At 55.9% G+C, this 16,915-nt stretch overlaps 1 protein-coding gene across 2 annotated transcripts in view; it reads right to left on the bottom strand.

Annotated features, from left to right (window-relative positions):
* GNG7 (G protein subunit gamma 7) overlaps positions 1-14,611 on the bottom strand; it is a 120,608-nt gene extending 105,997 nt beyond the window's left edge. The window contains exons 1-2 of one of the 2 annotated variants that reach the window (XM_028126178.2): positions 14,525-14,577; positions 12,653-12,835 (exon numbers count right to left, since the gene is read on the bottom strand). The gene's annotated coding sequence lies outside the window, so the exon portion shown is untranslated. Of the gene's footprint in view, positions 1-12,652; positions 12,836-14,524 lie in introns of both variants that reach the window. The other variant, XM_028126177.2, reaches the window with a different exon arrangement.
* Positions 14,612-16,915: the final 2,304 nt, after the last annotated feature.

Below are 16,915 nucleotides of genomic sequence, written 5' to 3'. Positions count from 1 at the left end.
TCAAACATGTTTTCTTTGGCTTTGATCCCTTTACAAACAACAAGGGGCAGTCCTGCCCCCAGGAGACACTGTGCCATGTCCGAGGATAGCTGGGGTGTTCACGCCCGGGGGCAGGGGGCTACTGGCATTGAGTGGGTGGGCGTTAGGGATGCTGTTTAACCCCCACAATGCCTGAGAACCCCGCAATGTCAACAGTGCCAAGGGGAGACCCTGGCTCCCAGGCAGCGCGTCTGGAGGAGAAGCACCAGGCGGAGGGTCAGAGTGCTCAGTGGCAATTGCACCTGCAAGACAAAGCCACCGAAACCCCGCAGAGCAGATGGTACACCCACGGCGCTTGCAACGATCTCAGCTCGTCACCACCATGACTCTGAGCTACGTGTTCTCACTTCCCCATTTACAGGTGAGGAAGCACGGAGGGAGAGCCCCCAGGAAGCTGGCGAGGGCTTCAGACTTGGTTGGGTTCTTCTTCAACACTGTGGTCCCTGTGTACTCATCCTATGACCTGGGGCAGGCTTTACAACTGCTCGGCTTTCCGACCCGGAGCGCTGGGAACAAGGGCACGCGCCTGAAACGTGGGAGGCAGGGTCTCTCGCCCCCAGCACTGTGGACACTCGGAGCCAGATCATTCTTTGGGGTGGGGCCGTCCCGGTTTAAGGGTTAGATCAACAACGTCGGTGGCCAGGAGGGAGTTTGGCATGGAGGGAGTACTCAAGGAAGGCTTCAGCTCCTTTTAATTTTTCTGGGGGCTGGGGGTGTAGGGGAGCCAGGCCCAGCGTGGTGCACTGCTGACCGGAGGGTCAGCCCTGCGCCCTCTGAAGCCTCCGTGGTGAGGCACCAGCATTCCCCTTACTTCCCGCCCGAGCGGAGACAGGACGCCGCCCTCCCCAGAACCCAGTGTGGCCTGCGTGCTGCCACGCCCCCACAAACCGTCACTGGGACGCCACGAGCCTTCTTGTCCCAGCCAGAAATTCCTAATCCTCGGCCACCAGCATCTGACCACCAGGGCCTCCGTATGGGTGTTGGTGGCAGGGTCAGCACCCTTTGGAAAACGGCGTGCCTGGGGTCCAGTCCCTTGTGTGAGGCTCTGAGTGGAAAGGGGGTGGGTGGCTGCAGCTGATGCCAACATGGCCGCAGCAGAACGCATGCGCCAGGCGGATGTGCGGCACCAGAGGCCCCTGGCCCTGAGGTAGGGGCCCCTGTGGCCACTCGTGTCTCAGGGCACACAGCATCCACTGCTGGGCTTGGGCACGGAGGCACAACAGCATAATGGAGAAACCACGGAACGCAACCACCCGGGGACGGCACGGTTACCACCCGGCGGGTTGTCCGTCGGGGTTCCCTGGCAACCTGGCCACGCTCAGCATACCTGTCGTGGGGAAATGAGACCAAGTCTTTACTCTGCTCCCACAAGGGCCCTGACCTGGGACGGGGGGATGAAATGCGTGGGCCTGTTTCCCCTTCTGCAACACAGACAGGGGTCCAGACTGGTGGGGCCACGGCAGCAGGCAGCTCCCTCCGCACTTCACCTCCGACCCCATCGGTTTCGTGGTGGCCCACCGCTAGGAGCCTCAGCTCCCGGAGGAGCCTCTGGTGTCAGGTCCACACCCACCACCACGGAATCCCACCCCCACCTGCGGCCCGGGGCCACCCAGCCTCTGCCACGCCATCTTCAACAACCAGGGATCAATGGCTTCCCAAGACAGTCTGTCTGGCTCCCCAGTGAGTCCAGCCACTGTGGTTCTGCCCCCACGCCGCCAGGAACGGGTCTGATGCCTGTGGTGGCGGCTGTTAATATTAAACACTCGTAATAACAGTGCAAACAGAACAGCGACCACCACACCCTCCCAACCCTTCGGACGATCCGGGGGTGACTCCTGTTCCTTTGTGCCCACGGGGAAACAGAAACAGAGAGATTCAAATCACACAGGGAGAATGTCACCCAGGGCTGAGCAGCAATTCCAACCCCGAAGCCTCACTATGCCACAATGCCCTCCACGTTCCAGAAGGTTCCAGAAAGGCCCATAATTCCCGACCTTTCACCTCTTCTGTACCTTACTCCCCGGGGCCCTCTTCCTCGGCAGTGCCACACCTTAACCTTCCTCACCAGTTTCCCCCAGAGACCCCGGAGCACCTCCCTGCCCTCCCAACCTGCTGCACGCGTGGCTGCTGAAGGCCCAGGGCTGGCAAGACCACAGTCAAGGGTGTGGCTGCTGAGCAGCCCCAGACGCAGAGGAATTCACGTCCCTGTGCCATACTCACAAGGACGGGTCATAAATGACAACGTGCCTGTGATCACAGCTCCACGGGGCTTGACCTAAGGTGGAGGGAGGGGAGGGGCTCTTGGGAAGAAGACAGAGCCATTCTCCATCGCCCTTAACCCCCTTAACATGCAAGGGTCGCATGCTCTGAAATAGGACCACTTAGACCCAGAGGTGTTTGGGGGCGGGGCGTTGATAGAGTACACAAAATAGAAAATTTATAATGTTAACCAAAGTATACATTTCAATGGCACCTAGTATATTCATGGAGTTGTGCAACCATCACCTCTAACTACTTCCAGAACATTCCATCTCCCCAAAAGGAAACCCCGCCCCATCATTTGTCACCCCCCCTTACCCCCTTCCCCAGCCCCCGGCCCCCACAAGCCCCTTTCCCGTCCGCGGATGAGCCTGTTCTGGACGTGTCACCCACGTGGACTCACACCCCGCGTGGCCTTCTGTGTCTGGTTCCCTCCCTGAGCGTCGTGGGCTCGGGTCCGTCCCCGGAGCAGTGTGTGTGGGCGCCTCGCTCCTGCTGGCGGCCGAGGGACACTCCCGTGCGCGGTGGACACGCTGTGTGTGTCCCTTTATCTGTCGATGGACACTTGGGCTGTTTCCACTTGGAGGCTGTTGTGAATCCTGCTGCTGCGAACATGGTGGGCAGGTTTTTGTGTGGACACGGGTTCTTGTTTCTCTTGGGTGGACACCGAGGAGTGGAATCTCTGGGCCAGACGGACACCCCACGTTTTAAGTCTTTTGAGGAACCGCCCGACCGCCTTCCAGAGCGGCCGCCCCCTTGCGCTCCCCCCACCCTGGGGGGGCTTCTAGATCCCCCCATCCTTGACAATACTTGCTAGTGCCCCTTTGTTGGATTCTGGCCGTCCTGGTGCGGTGATGCGCTGTCTCACTGTGGTTTTGATTTGCATTTTCCCTGAGAGCTAAAGGACACTGAGCATCTTTTCATGTGAGACCAATAATTTTTTAATTTTTAAAAAATTTTCATTTGAAGTAGACTCCATGCCCAGCGTGGGGCTTGAACTCAAGATCCTGAGATCAAGGGGCGCCTGGGTGGCTCAGTCATCAAGCGTCTGCCTTCGGCTCAGGTCATGATCCCAGGGTCCTGGGATCGAGCCCCACGTCAGGCTCCCTGCTCCGCGGGAGGCCTGCTTCTCCCCCTCCTACTCCCCCTGCTTGTGTTCCTTCTCTCGCTTTGTCTCTGTCAAATAAATAAATAAAATCTTTAAAAAAAAAAAGATCCTGAGGTCAAGAGTCTGTCGCATCCTTCACCGACTGAGTTGGCCAGACACCCTGAGACCCATTATTTTTAAATACTAGGAACCAGGTACCCAGGAACCGGCTCCACATTCTCAATTCCACGGCTTGGAGAAGTGTGGCAGTCCATCCCCGAGACACAAAAATCCTATGCAAAATGCAGGCTGTGCAATCAGGAGGAGCTACGAAGTGGGGGAGCCCCAGGGCTGGGGTCCTTCCTGGCACACTCCCCCATTCTGAACCTCAGTGTACTCCTCTGAAGACAGGACCCCAGACGGGCACCTCAGGGAGCTGCTCTGGGGGTCAGTGCAGCCCTGGGTGGGAATCACTGCACACAACGGGAAGTGAGACAGGAGTGGCCAGCAAGTCACCTTGCCCTGGAGCAGGAGAAGGGGGGAGGGAGGGAGCGAGACACCAACAAATAAAAATGGAAGCTCAGTGTAAAGAAAACTGGGCCAGGCCCCCTGGCGACTGCAGGCAGAGGTGGCCGGGAGTCCAGCAGGTGCAGAGCATCGGGTGCTGGAGAACGGTGGGTGTGGGGGGCAGATGAGAGCGGTGGGGGCGGGGGCAGAGAGGCGGCCCCACAAGGGGCAGGCTGACAGTGAGCAAGCGGAGTGTGCGAGTGTGCCCAGAGCAGAGGGCATTCCAGGCCAGGGAAACAGGGGCGAAACCCTGGGGGCACCAGGGAGAAAATTCAGCTGCGCTGAGAAAGTTGTCCCGGGCGGGCGGGCACAGGGACCCGCCAACCTAGGCTCCAAGGCAGAAACGAGGATGGGGGGCGGAGCCGATGAATGGAATCAGCCAGAGGAACTCAAATCCTTCCAGAGCCCCCAGGGCTGAGTAGTGAAAGGAGCAGCAAATGGACCAAAGTCCCACCAGGCACAGAAGCACGGTCGATAAGTTTAATAATAGGTGATGGGCCCCACGATGCCGCTCCCGCGTATCCACCAGCCCTGAAAGCATCTGTCCACACAGAAGCCTCAACACACGTGTTCACTGCATCACATTCACAATAACCACAAGGCCGAATCAGGCCAAGTACCCAGCAATGGCTGCAGGGATAAAGACAGTAACGATGTATTCGTACAACAGAATACTATTCGGCCAGAAAATATGAACGTGGATGGACCCCGAGCCCACGACGCTCGGGGAGGGAACCAGACACAGAAGGCCACACGGGGTGTGAGTCCACGTGGGTGACACGTCCGGAACGGGCTCATCCGCGGACGGGAAGGGGGAAGGGGGTTCGTGGGTGCTAGGGGCCTGGGGAAGGGCACGGGGAGTCTGTGCTTCAAGGGGACAGAGTCTCAGTTTGGGGAGATGGAAAGTTCTGGAGACGGACGGTGGGGGTGGTTGTGCTTCATGCCACTGAGCTGTGCACTTAGAGACGTTAAGGGGCGCCTGGCTGGCTCAGTCGGTCAAGTGTCCGGCTCTTGCTTTCAGCTCAGGTGGGGATCTCAGGGGTGTGGGATCGAGCCCTGCGTCGGGCTCCCAGGGGGCGTCTGCTTGAGTTTCTCTCCCTCCGCCCCTCCCCCCGCCCCCGGCTTGTGTGCTTTCTCTCTCTCTAAAATAAATTAATATTTTTAAAAAGAAAGAAAGAAAGAGTTAAGATGGTGAATCTGATGTTACGGGTAATTTGGGTGGCAATGGGTGTGGAGAGCAGGGTGGGACACTGGAGCTGCACTGAGCAGAGACGGAGGGAGAAGTAAATGGGGACGATGTCTGGCACGGGACAGACGCTCGATCTGCGCTGACGGTCACAGCTGACAGGTCCCCTCCCCCTGGAGGCAGGGGGCACGGCAGAGGATGGCTGCACCCCCAGCACCTGGCATCGTCCCGTGGTTGGTGGCAGAGCATCATGAGGCCGCTGAGGCCAGGCGGCTCACTGCCCCGGGCGGCTGGACGGGTGGCTGGAGGCAATCCCGTCCTTCCTGCAGGGTGCTCCCCCCCGCTGCCTAGCTCCACTTTCAAAGGACACCCAAACACCTCCCCACAAGACAGCCTGCTTTCCAGCAATCCTTGGCTTTCCCCAGACGCCGCATTGACATGTGAACGAAGACTCACGGTGCTCCCTTGGGCCACAGGCGGGCTGGTCGGGAAGGTAGGAACACGGGCACCGTGAGGCGGTTTCCAGCCTTGGGCAGCACAGGTCCCAACTCTGCCCCTAGAGCTAAAGCTCCCCCTCCTTTTCTTAAAACGTAGCACCTACGCGGAGCTGTGACAAACGCTCAGAGCCGGCTTATGCTTATCTCAGTCACCGGCAGTGGGACCCGTTCATGCCGCTCACCAATGCATGGGTTTGGGACAGTGGGACCCACGTGTCTCAAATCAGAAGGGAGAGGGTTCTCCCTAGCACCCTGCAGTGTCCATGGCCACAGCATGTGAGACAATGATTTCCCAACTCCCCCAAATGATCTCCAGCCCAGCCTGCATTGGCTATGGCGGAGCCAGGAGAGAGTTTACATCAGGCCGTGCAGACAGACCGCAGAGCTGACAGGACAGAGGATGGGGAATCCAGCATGGGAGAGCGAGGGGTCCCGGGCCCGGGGTTCCCTCAGCACAAGGAAGGAAGGGTGGAGGGACACGCATCCAGGCCTCTGAGCACCTGGCAGGTGGGCAAACACGACCTGTGGCTGGTGCCCAAGGTCAACACCATCAGTGACATCATGTGGGTGTCAGGGACCCCTGGTGTGATGTGCCAAGAGGGGTCCTCACCACGGTGTGTTCTGCCCCCAAACCCATAACCCTGGTCTGATCACAAGGAAACATCAAGCAAACCCAGATTGGGAGTCGTTGTGCAAAATTCCTAACCGGGCGTCCTCAAGACTGTCCAGGCATAAAAGACAAGGAAGGTCAGAGAGGCTGTCTCAGCCCAGAGGGCGTAGTGCCGCGTGGGGTCCTGGGGCAGAGAAGCACATTAGAGGGAAAGTGGTGAAACCCAGACAAAGCGCGGGCTTGGGCTAACAGCAGTGCGCACAGGTTAGCTCCTGAGGGCAGCAAGAGCTCCAGGGGCAATACCGGCGTTAGCTAGCACGGCAGTCACGAGGGGTACACGGGAACTCTCCACACTGCCTTCGAGACTTTTCTTACACCTAAAATCAGCCCAGAGGTAAAATGTTATTGAAGAAAAAAACAAGTCTCAGAACTCAGTGCACTGTCTTTCTCAGAGGCCCCCTGGGACACTTACCTTACCCCGGGCCCCACTTCTCAGCTAGGGGACTGGAAGCTGCGAGGGGAGAGGCCTGGGCCAACGTGGGAATGAGAGGCAGAGGCAAGGCTGGCACCAAGGTCCCCTGTCCTCCTGAGCCCCAAACACCCACACACAGGAGTCCGAGGCTTGTGAATGCTGTGGGCATGCTTTTGTTTCCTTTACATAGAGCTGAGGGGCTCCTGGAACTCTTCAGTGAGACACAGAGACAGAGGGAGAGAGAAGAAAGACGGGGCGCCAATCTGTTCCTTAAACAACAAGGAATGTCCGGCCCACCCACAAAGCCCCCCAGCCCCGTTTCCTCCCATCGGCCTCTTGCTGCCAATTGAAACAACCGTGCATTCCCAAAGCCGCAGTCTGCCAAGAGACAAAAGGAAAAACAAAACAAAACAAACCTTCCATTTCTCACCCTGGCCCCAAATACTTAAAATTCAGCCTACCTGAAGAATGAATGCTTGTCAGTGCTCAGTCTAAAGACAGAGGCGTTTCTAAGTTCAGCAGGTGTGGAACAGAGACTGCCCTTGGCTCCAGACGACGAAATTCACCGTGACCCGGCTGGGTTTTCAAGCCTGGCTCTGGACAAACTGTCACTCCCGGACATCATTCTAAAAAAGCCGCCCATCGGCTGACGTCAAAATTGTCCATCTGACTATGTGTTTGGAAGACCACTGCTTCATTGTGGGCTGTTTTATTTTTATTTACTCGATATCCTTTCTCGGTTTATAGCTAAAAGCCAGGAACATGAGACATTTACCCGCAGTTTTATGTTCGTGCGTCTTTAAGTAACGTGATAATAAACATAACTGGCATTTTAAAATGGGATCTATTTGGAGCCATGGTTCATCAAATCTAAGATGCCATTATTTCTAAGATTGGCTGTTACGTCTTGTGACACTAAAGAAAATAAATAATCAGTCTCACTAAGTATGGCATGCCGTTATGGGGAAAAAAATCATCCTACGCGTCTGTCCCCAAATCCTTAACCTCTGCTCAACCAGGAGGCCACGGGGGTTATGAGCTCCCAGCAAAACAGCATCAGAGACCACTCTCTGGAGTGAAGCGTCACTTGCTCTCCCAAGACCGGTGCTTAAATGAATGGATAAAGCTGAACTATGAGATCCCAAGTTCAAGTCCCAGCACTGCCACGAACCCATGAAACCAGGCCTGTCTCCTCATCTGTAAATCCCGCCAGTTAGACTAGCAGCGTTGACAAATTTTTTCTGTAGGAGCCAGAGAACTGGTATTTTTGGCTTTGAGAGCTACATGGTCTCCTGTGTCGTAGCCTGAAGACCAGTGTAGGCAACACGTCAACATGCATGGCTCTGTGACAATAAAACTTTATTGGTGGACAGTGAAACTTGAATTCTATATAATTTTCATATGTCATGATATATTACGCTTCCTTTGATTTTTTTTTTTTTTGAAACCACTTCAAATGTACAAACCATTTTCAGCCCAAGGGCCACATAAAAACAGATGATGAGCTGGATTTGGCCCGAGGGCCATGGTTTCCCATCCCCTGGACTAGACAGTCTAGGGGCCTCTTCTGAAACTGACTTTCTAAGACTTTCAATCCACATTCTCAACCAGCAGATACTTGAGTAGCTCTAAAAACCACCCACAACATGTCCAAATGCTAAGCAACACTCATATACCTTTAGAGGTCTTATTTTCTCCTAAAATTTCCCCTAGTCACTTCCTACACCTGTGATGTCCAGTATGTGGCACTGAGCACCTGAAACGGGGCTCATCCTGAGACGTCAAAATCTGTAGGTGCAAAATACATAGCAGATTTTGAAGACTTCGTACAAAAGAAAGGAAGATAGCTCATTCATACCTTCTTCACATTGATGACATGTTGAAATGTCAGTATTTTGGATATAAGGGGTTATGTAAAGTGTCCCATTAAAATTAGTTTCACCTATTTTGCTTTTCTGAATGTGGCCGGTCGAATGTCTACAATTACATAAGAGGTTCAAATCCTGTTTCTATTCAACAATACAGTTGCTTAGAGTGGAGAACATGGAAGAATAATTCATAGAAAACTCCATAGCCTACAGTTACATCTTTCCCAAAAGGCACTCAAGGTTACTAAGCTATTCTTATCACTTCGCCCATGAAGGCAAAATAGTGGAGTTGGGGGGGGATGATGAATCGGCGGAGAACAGAGGATTTTTTAGGGCAGTGAAACTACTCTGTGTGATACCATAATAGTGGATGCGTGACTTTATCCATTTGCCCAAACCCACGGTACAACACCAACGGTGAGTCTGAATGTTACCTATGGACCCTGGGTGATCATGACGTGTCTGTGTAGGTTCACTGACTCTAACAAATGTCCCACTCTCATGGGGACACTGATAATGTGGGAACCTGGGCAGGGGGGACAGGGTGGTATATGGGAAATCCCTCTGCTCAATTTTGTTATGAACCTAAAACTGTTCTAAAAAATAGTCTATTAAAAAAACCCCAAACATACGTTTTTACTTTAATGCAATCACGGATTCATAAAATCTTATTAGAAATAGTTCAGCCCAGGGTTTCCCAACCAGAGGTGATTCTGCCCCCAGGGGACACTGGGCGGTGTCTGCGGACACCTGTGTTTGTCATGACTGGGGGTGCTCCTGGTATTGAGGGGGTGGGGTCAGGGATGCTGCTCAGCCCCCAACAGTGCCCAGGACAGCCCCATGGGGAAGGCACCTGACCCAAATGTCAGCAGTGCCGAGGGGGAGACCCTGAGTGAAATGACGTGGAAGATTCGGCCCTGCCTCAGGGCTCGCACAAGGGGTGCTGCGCAGCCCCGCCTGTCCCCTGGTAAACCTGTCAGTGTGAAGCTCGTCTCTGGCCTGTCCTACACACAGGACCCCAGCCTCTCGACCCGCGGAAGGCTTCCTTCCTTGCAGCACCTGTGGAGCTAATAGGGTACACAGGCCTGGGCAGGTCTCCACCATCCCAGGGACCCCCACTCAGAGAGCCAGGTCGGGGACAGAATGGCCCTGGGTCCCCCATCTCCACGCCTCCCCACGCATGCACACAAGCATCTCATTCACGTGGTACTCCCGGCGCCTGGCACCCGCTCTGATGCTTAAAATAGGCACACAAGCAGCCTTTGTTGGGGAGAGGCAGGAAGGAAGGCAGGCAGGCAGGCTTCAGACAAAGGGGAGAGCAAACCGCACCATCCCGGAAAGGGGGCCGGTGCTGAGCGGGTGGCAGGGAGGGGCAGGAGGGGCGGGTTTCTGCAGGCAAAGTGAAGGTCACTGTGGAAAGGTGAGGTAGGGCCAACGTCCATGGTGCCACCAAGGCTCCATGAGGCATCTCGATCTTGTGAAGTGGGTGATGAGTTGGTAGAGGTGGCGGGGAAATGACGGTACATCTGTGCCTTAGAGAGCAGATTCTGGCCGTGCGGAGCCGCCCACCTAAGCGGGCCACAAGGCCAACCCACCAGCCAGGATGCGTGGCGCCAGAGACCGAGAAGCACTTAAGTGGAAAAGAGAGACGCAGAACCTGGAGGGCTGACCCTGGGCCACCCCCAAGCTTTGGTTCAACAGGCCACCAAGTGTCAGGAAAAAGCCACTTAAATAGCAGCTTGATTGTTCACTGCCAAAACACGGGGGCAACCCAGATGTCCACAGTCAGGTGAAGGGAGAAACAAAGCGTGTCCGTCCACAGGGTGGAATATTACTCACCCACAAACAGGAGCGAGGTGCCGACGCGCGGCCCCCGGGGATGGACCCCGAGCCCACGACGCGCAGGGAGGGAACCAGACACAGAAGGCCACGCGGGGTGTGAGTCCACGTGGGTGACACGTCCGGAACCGGCTCATCCGTGGGCGGGAAGGGGGCTCGCGGGGGCCGGGGGGGGACAGGGAGTGATGGTTAATGGTTATAGGGATCTTATACGAGTGATGAAAGGCTCTAAAGGTTTATGGGGATGGTTGCACAGCTCCATAAACTTCCCCCAAAACTAAACTCTATCCTTAAAATGTCTGAGTTTTATGACATGGAAATTGTACCTCAATTGAAAACATGAAAAGCAGTAAGATCTTCCCCTTGGCAAAGTTCTCAAGGAAAACAACAGCCGTTTCTGGAAGAGTCTCAGAGCTGCCCGAAGCCCCCCGCGTGCCAGCTGGCAGGGTGGACGAGGAGGAGGGCAGAGGCCATCCCCCCCCCGCCCCCCGGGGACAAGCCACTCCCCCTTTTCAGCGCCCCCAGCTGGTCTCCAAGGTGTGCGGGGCGGCATATGCCATGCCTTTCCTCTAGACCCTGAAGAGAAAGAGGCCAGGCCGAAGGGTAGCATGAGGAAGAAGCAAGGAAAAGCCAGGTCCGGAACTGTGGAAAAAACAGCAGGAAGCGGAGGGAGGTTCCTTGGAGGGCAGAGGCCAGCCTTAAAGGACCCGGCGTGCGGCGGACGCGAGAGAACCTTCCCCGAACAGAGATCCAGGCGGGCAGTCGCCTGCCGGCTGCTACTGTGGGGGGGCCACAAAGCAGGGCGGTGGGGGGGCGGGTAACTCTATATCAACACCCAGCAACTGTGCAACTAACCTAGTAACCATCCTCTCTAGAAAGCTCCAGAAACTTCCAGAGTCATGGAGGCCACACACAACGGCCTTTTTGTAGGAAACTACAAAGGGCTTCAGGAACAGGACTGACCCAGTAAACGCCATTTTAAAGACTGTTCTTTAAAAATGCAAATGAGAAAATTTGTAACAACACCTTGAACGGAAGAAGCAGCTTCTTACTCTACTACATGGTGTACAAAAATATCGCATCCATTCAGGAAACACGAAGCTGAGTCTGTGTGTTAGGTAATTCATATCGCATCGTCCTTCCCTTCAAACCATAGGGCCCCGCGCTTTATGAAGCACCAAACAAGAGCAGAAAACAATGGCATCAGTCACAGGATACTTTCAAAGTGAGACCAAGAATCACCCATAGAACTCCAGCATCTCTGCAAGCCTCACGTGCTAGGTTAAAAACAGAGAAACAAATCCAAAACTTTGGCATCTTCCAATGCTTGCGACTTAGCAATTCATCCGTGGGTGAGATCCCTGTAATGCATGTTCAGAAGCCACACAGAAGACTAACCGAGAAAGAAGCCAGCACTGCTAAAATCCTCTAAATGTGTTTTTCCTCTCAAAATGAGAGCACTAGATGACTTACAAAGCAACCCCAAATCTGAATGGCCGAATTTCCTAAGGATCAAAGGTGAGATATGGTCTTCAAAGGGGAAAATAACCTCGTTTTGCCTAGAACAGGGGCGTCTCCACTGGGGTGACTCTGCACCGAGGGGGCAGGGGGCAGTGTCTGCGGACGGCTCTGGCCGTCACAACTTAGGGTTGGCACCCCACAGACAGGGACCCGCCCCGATGTCAGCAGTGCCAAGTGGAGAGACCCGGGTCCATCATATGAGCTCCAGTTGTCGAGTTCATGTATTTAAAGAGCATATAATTGCAGTCCAGTGGTCCCCTTTGGGGTACACATTGGAATGGCTCCTGGGGGGGGTACACGTAGATCAGAATGACCCATGCAACCTTCTCTTAAGCAGACGTGCCTGCTTCTGGACAAACCTTCAGAATCTCCTGGTCACGGACCCTTCTTCCTTTTTTGTTTTTTTCCCTCACTTTTAATGATACGGACCTTTTCTCCCGCCAGAGATTCTTTTTTAAAGCTCCGGGGGTGATCTCATGTGCCACCCCAAGGCTAAAGGACTGGAGTCAAGCTCCAGCTGATTCCTTCCCTCCGCTCCCCTCCCCCTGTGACAACCCAGTAATTCTACCCACCCACCTTCCCCCCTCCCAAAAAAAACCTTAATTTAGAACATTATTATCAACGTCTCACGTCCCCTCGCCATGTGCCAGGAGCATGCGAGGTGCGTGCATTCCCTCATCTGACCCCCCAGCAGTCCTGTGAGGTACCTGCTACAGCTTTCTTATGCCTGTTTCGCGGAGAAGCAAAGTAAACTCCCAGAGGCCCCGCGGCCCCGCCAGCAGCTGGAGCCCAGAGGGGGACACAGGCCCGCTGTCCAGAGCCCATTTCCGCAAGACCTCAGCATCCGAATGAACAAGTTTGTGAACTTGGCGTCGCTGCATCCCGGACACCTAGCAACAATCGAAGCCTCTGAGCTGCTGTTCATCACGCCTGTCTTCAACCGCCCACCTTCCAGCCCCTAGCAACCCCCGCTCCCCAGGAAAAACAAAGTGCCACCCACATCCCTCAATACCATCGTCCCCAAAACTCCCACCCTGGTTCCTCGTTCCTGAGCCCAAAAATTCCTGAAAAATTCAGTCACCACCATGAAACCTTTCTGCTTATACCCTACATCCTAGAAGCTGACCCCAAAGTAGGCTGGACTCCCATCTCTCCTCCAGCTCACGGTCACCCAGGGGTTTCTGCCTACCCCCCTCGTACACCAAATGATTAGCCCCCCCAAAAGTAGGGGGCCAGTGGCCTCCACAATCCTTGTAACTGACTTCTAACCAAGACCCCCCATTTCCTCCTGACCAGTGTCCTCCCCCAAAACACACCAGCACCAGGTTTCACAGCCCTCCACCACTGGGCCCCCAGGGCCCTTAGACCCCTGCTGAAAGTGGCCTGGCCCTCCCCTCACTGCGCCCCCTTTCTCTGCTCGCCCACCTGCCCGGGAGACTCCTCAGTCACTCCTCCCTCGGGCCCCAGCTGCACTCCTCTGTCCCCTCCCTCCTGCCTGCGACCCCCAACTCCCAATGCAGCCCCCTCCCCAGCTAACCTCCACTTTCAACTCCACCCCCAGCCCCTCCTCAAATAACCTCCACCTTCAACTCAAGCACAATTCCCTCTCCCCTGTCAACTCCCAACTCAACCCCCACCCTTCCCCTGCCGCCCTCCACCCCAGTTTGAGCCCGGACCCTCAACTACAGCCCCAGCCCCTTCTTCACTGACTTCGACCCCCAACTCCAGTCGGGATCCCCGGCCCTGGCCCCTTCCTCACTGACCACGACCCCCAACTCCGGCGGCTCCCCCCACCTCGCCCCCTCCCCTCCCTCATTGACCGTGACCCCCAACTCTGGACCGACTCCCGGCCCTAGCCCCTTCCTCGCTGACCGCGACCCCCAACTGCGTCCCGGACCCTTCCTCGCTGACCGCGACCCCCAACTCTGGACCGGACCCTTCCTCGCTGACCGCGACCCCCAACTGCCTCCCGGACCCTTCCTCGCTGACCGCGACCCCCAACTCTGGACCGGACCCTTCCTCGCTGACCGCGACCCCCAACTGCCTCCCGGACCCTTCCTCGCTGACCGCGACCCCCAACTCTGGACCGGACCCTTCCTCGCTGACCGCGACCCCCAACTGCCTCCCGGACCCTTCCTCGCTGACCGCGACCCCCAACTCTGGACCGGACCCTTCCTCGCTGACCGCGACCCCCAACTGCCTCCCGGACCCTTCCTCGCTGACCGCGACCCCCAACTCTGGACCGGACCCTTCCTCGCTGACCGCGACCCCCAACTCCCGCCCGGACCCCCGGACCCAGCCCCTTCCTCACTGACCGCGACCCCCAACTCCGGGGGACCCCCCGGCCCCAGCCCCTTCCTCACTGACCGCGACTCCCAACTCCCGCCCGGACCCCCGGACCCAGCCCCTTCCTCCCTGACTCCGACCCCCAACTCGGTCCGCAGCCAAATCGGAGCCCTCCCAGGGCGCCTTCCCCGGGCCGCCCCGGCCTGCCCTCCGCCCGGGCCGCGCCCCTACCCCCCGGGCCCGAAGTGGGGGCGGCGGACCCCGGCCCGGCCCCCTGCGGCACGCGCCCTTACCTGCGCTCCGGCCGCCGCGGCCGCCTCAGCCCCGCCGCGCAGCCGAACCCGCCGCCTAGCCGGCGAGCGCCCGCTCCCTCCGCGGGGCGGGGCCGGAACGCGGGGGACGGGCACTGGCAGCCAGCGCGGCCAATCGGGAGCCCCGGCGGCGGGAGGCCCCGGCCGGGGCGGGGCATGGGGCAGGCAGCGGGGTAGGCTGCACCCAGGCGAGGGGGCGGGGCTCGCGGCGCGGGCGGGGCCAGGAGGCGGAGCGCTGAGTGGCACCGCCGCTGGCCACCCGCGAGCGGGGACCGCGTGGGGAGGCGGGCTATGCTGATATGCAAATAGGCCCGCTGTGGTACACTCCACCGCCCGCGGCGAGCGGATTTCCAGAGGTGACTTGGTGACGTCAGTGGGGTGCAAGGCCCTTTGCGAATTCGAATCTAAAAGCCTAGCTCCTGGGCCTCACTTGCAGGAGAAGTATATCCCTTCCTCATAGATTATTTGACCTGCGGGGCAATAATAACTGCCCCCTTATTTTGAACCTTCTGCATAAGGCTAAGAGATGAAATTACATTGTCCCCATTTTACAGAGGTGGTAACTGAGTCTCAGAGAGGGGAAACCCTGGGTCCTTTGCCCAAGCCTGTCTCATAATTTCTAGGGTTTCTCAATTTCCTAACTCCTGGACCTGGATCTAAAGAAGCAGGTTTAGGGGCCCCTATGTGGCTCAGATGGTTAAGCATCTGCCTTCAGCTGAGGTCATGATCCCGGGGTCCTGGGGTCGAGCCCCACAGCGAGCTCCCTGCTCAGCGGGGAGTCTGCTTCTCTCTCTCTCTCTCTCTGCCTCTTCCCTCTTCTCGTGCTCTCTCTCTCTCAAATGAATAAATAAAATCTTTAAAAACTAATTTTGAGGGGCACCTGGGTGGCTCAGTTGGTTGGGCGACTGCCTTCGGCTCAGGTCATGATCCTGGAGTCCAGGGATCGAGTCCCACATGGGGCTCCCTGCTCAGCAGGGAGTCTGCTTCTCCCTCTGACCCTCCCCCATCTCATGCTCTCTCTCTCATTCTCTCCCTCTCAAATGAATAAATAAAATCTTTAATAATAATAATATAATAATAATAATGTTGAAAAATGAAAAAGCAGGTTCCTCGGCCCCCACCAGATTGAATGATCCAGAATCCTGTGGGCACTGGACCCCTGGAATGTGTATTTTTAATAAGCTCCCCTGGTGATGTCGGAAAATGTGTGGTGTGTCTCCAAAACATCGACAGGGAGAATTTCTTACATGGGAAGATGGAGCCACCAGATTCCGGGACTCCTGGAACTTTGTGTGATATACTGATATTCTGTGATCTGAACCTCTGGCCTCCCAACTGAGCGCCCCCAGGGCTCCTGTCATCCCTGCAAGAACCTCCCCACTCATCTCCTGCAGTGCACAGAGAGAGAACCAGGAGCCTGGGGGCCAGCATCTCACTGCCCAACGCACATCTCCACAAAGGAATTGTTACTTAAACAAGTGTCACAAACTGGTGGTCCCCAAGTGGGATGTGGCCCCCAAATCCTTTAAAAGTGTAAGTTCAGGGGCGCCTGAGTGGCTCAGTTGGTTGGGCGACTGCCTTCGGCTCAGGTCATGATCCTGGAGTCCCGGGATCGAGTCCCACATCGGGCTCCCTGCTCGGCGGGGAGTCTGCTTCTCCCTCTGACCCTTCCCCCTCTCATGTGCTCTCTCTCTCTCTCTCTCTCTCTCTCTCTCATTCTCTCTCTCTCGAATAAATAAATAAATAAAAAATAAAAGTGTAAGTTCATTGCTAACATTTAAAAATAAGGACATTTCACAAAAAAAGAACCTAGATTTCTAGGCCCTCTTGAAAAATCAGAAGGTCTGGCCATTCCTGGGCTGGTTGGGCGAAGTGGCTGAGCATACTCCACCCAAGGACATCATCGTGTAGCCCCAAAGACAGAGCAGGACCAGAACTATGGGTGAGGCACTTTTCTCAAATCCCAAACCTAAAGGGGCACCGATAAAAAACAAAACAAAACAAAACCAGAAAACCTTGCTATCAAGATAAATACTATGTTAATGCAATATTTAAAAAATGCAAAAGAAATGCAGAAATAATCCGGGATGAACAAAATACCAAAATGTGACAGAAAGACAAGATCCGATGCTGCCCTTGTGCCAACCATCTCCCTTGCTTCTCCCAGGACCTGTCAGATCCTGTCTTTATTTAAAATATTGGTATTTTGGGGCACCTGAGTGGCTCAGTAGGTTAAATGTCTGCCTTCGGCTCAGGTCATGATCCCGGGGTTCAGGAATCCGGTCCCGCATCAGGCTCCCTGCCCAGTGGAGAGTCTGCTTCTCCCTCTCCCTCTGCCATTCCTTCTGTGATCTCTCTCTCTCTCTCAAATAA

The sequence above is a fragment of the Eumetopias jubatus genome, unplaced genomic scaffold (genome assembly GCF_037043125.1).
Source record: "Eumetopias jubatus isolate StellerSeaLion01/CBP00866 unplaced genomic scaffold, mEumJub1_p1.0 scaffold_1, whole genome shotgun sequence".
NCBI classification, from domain to species: domain Eukaryota; kingdom Metazoa; phylum Chordata; class Mammalia; order Carnivora; family Otariidae; genus Eumetopias; species Eumetopias jubatus.
Note: the sequence above shows the minus strand (reverse complement) of the source record. Positions and strands in the feature narration are given on the sequence as shown.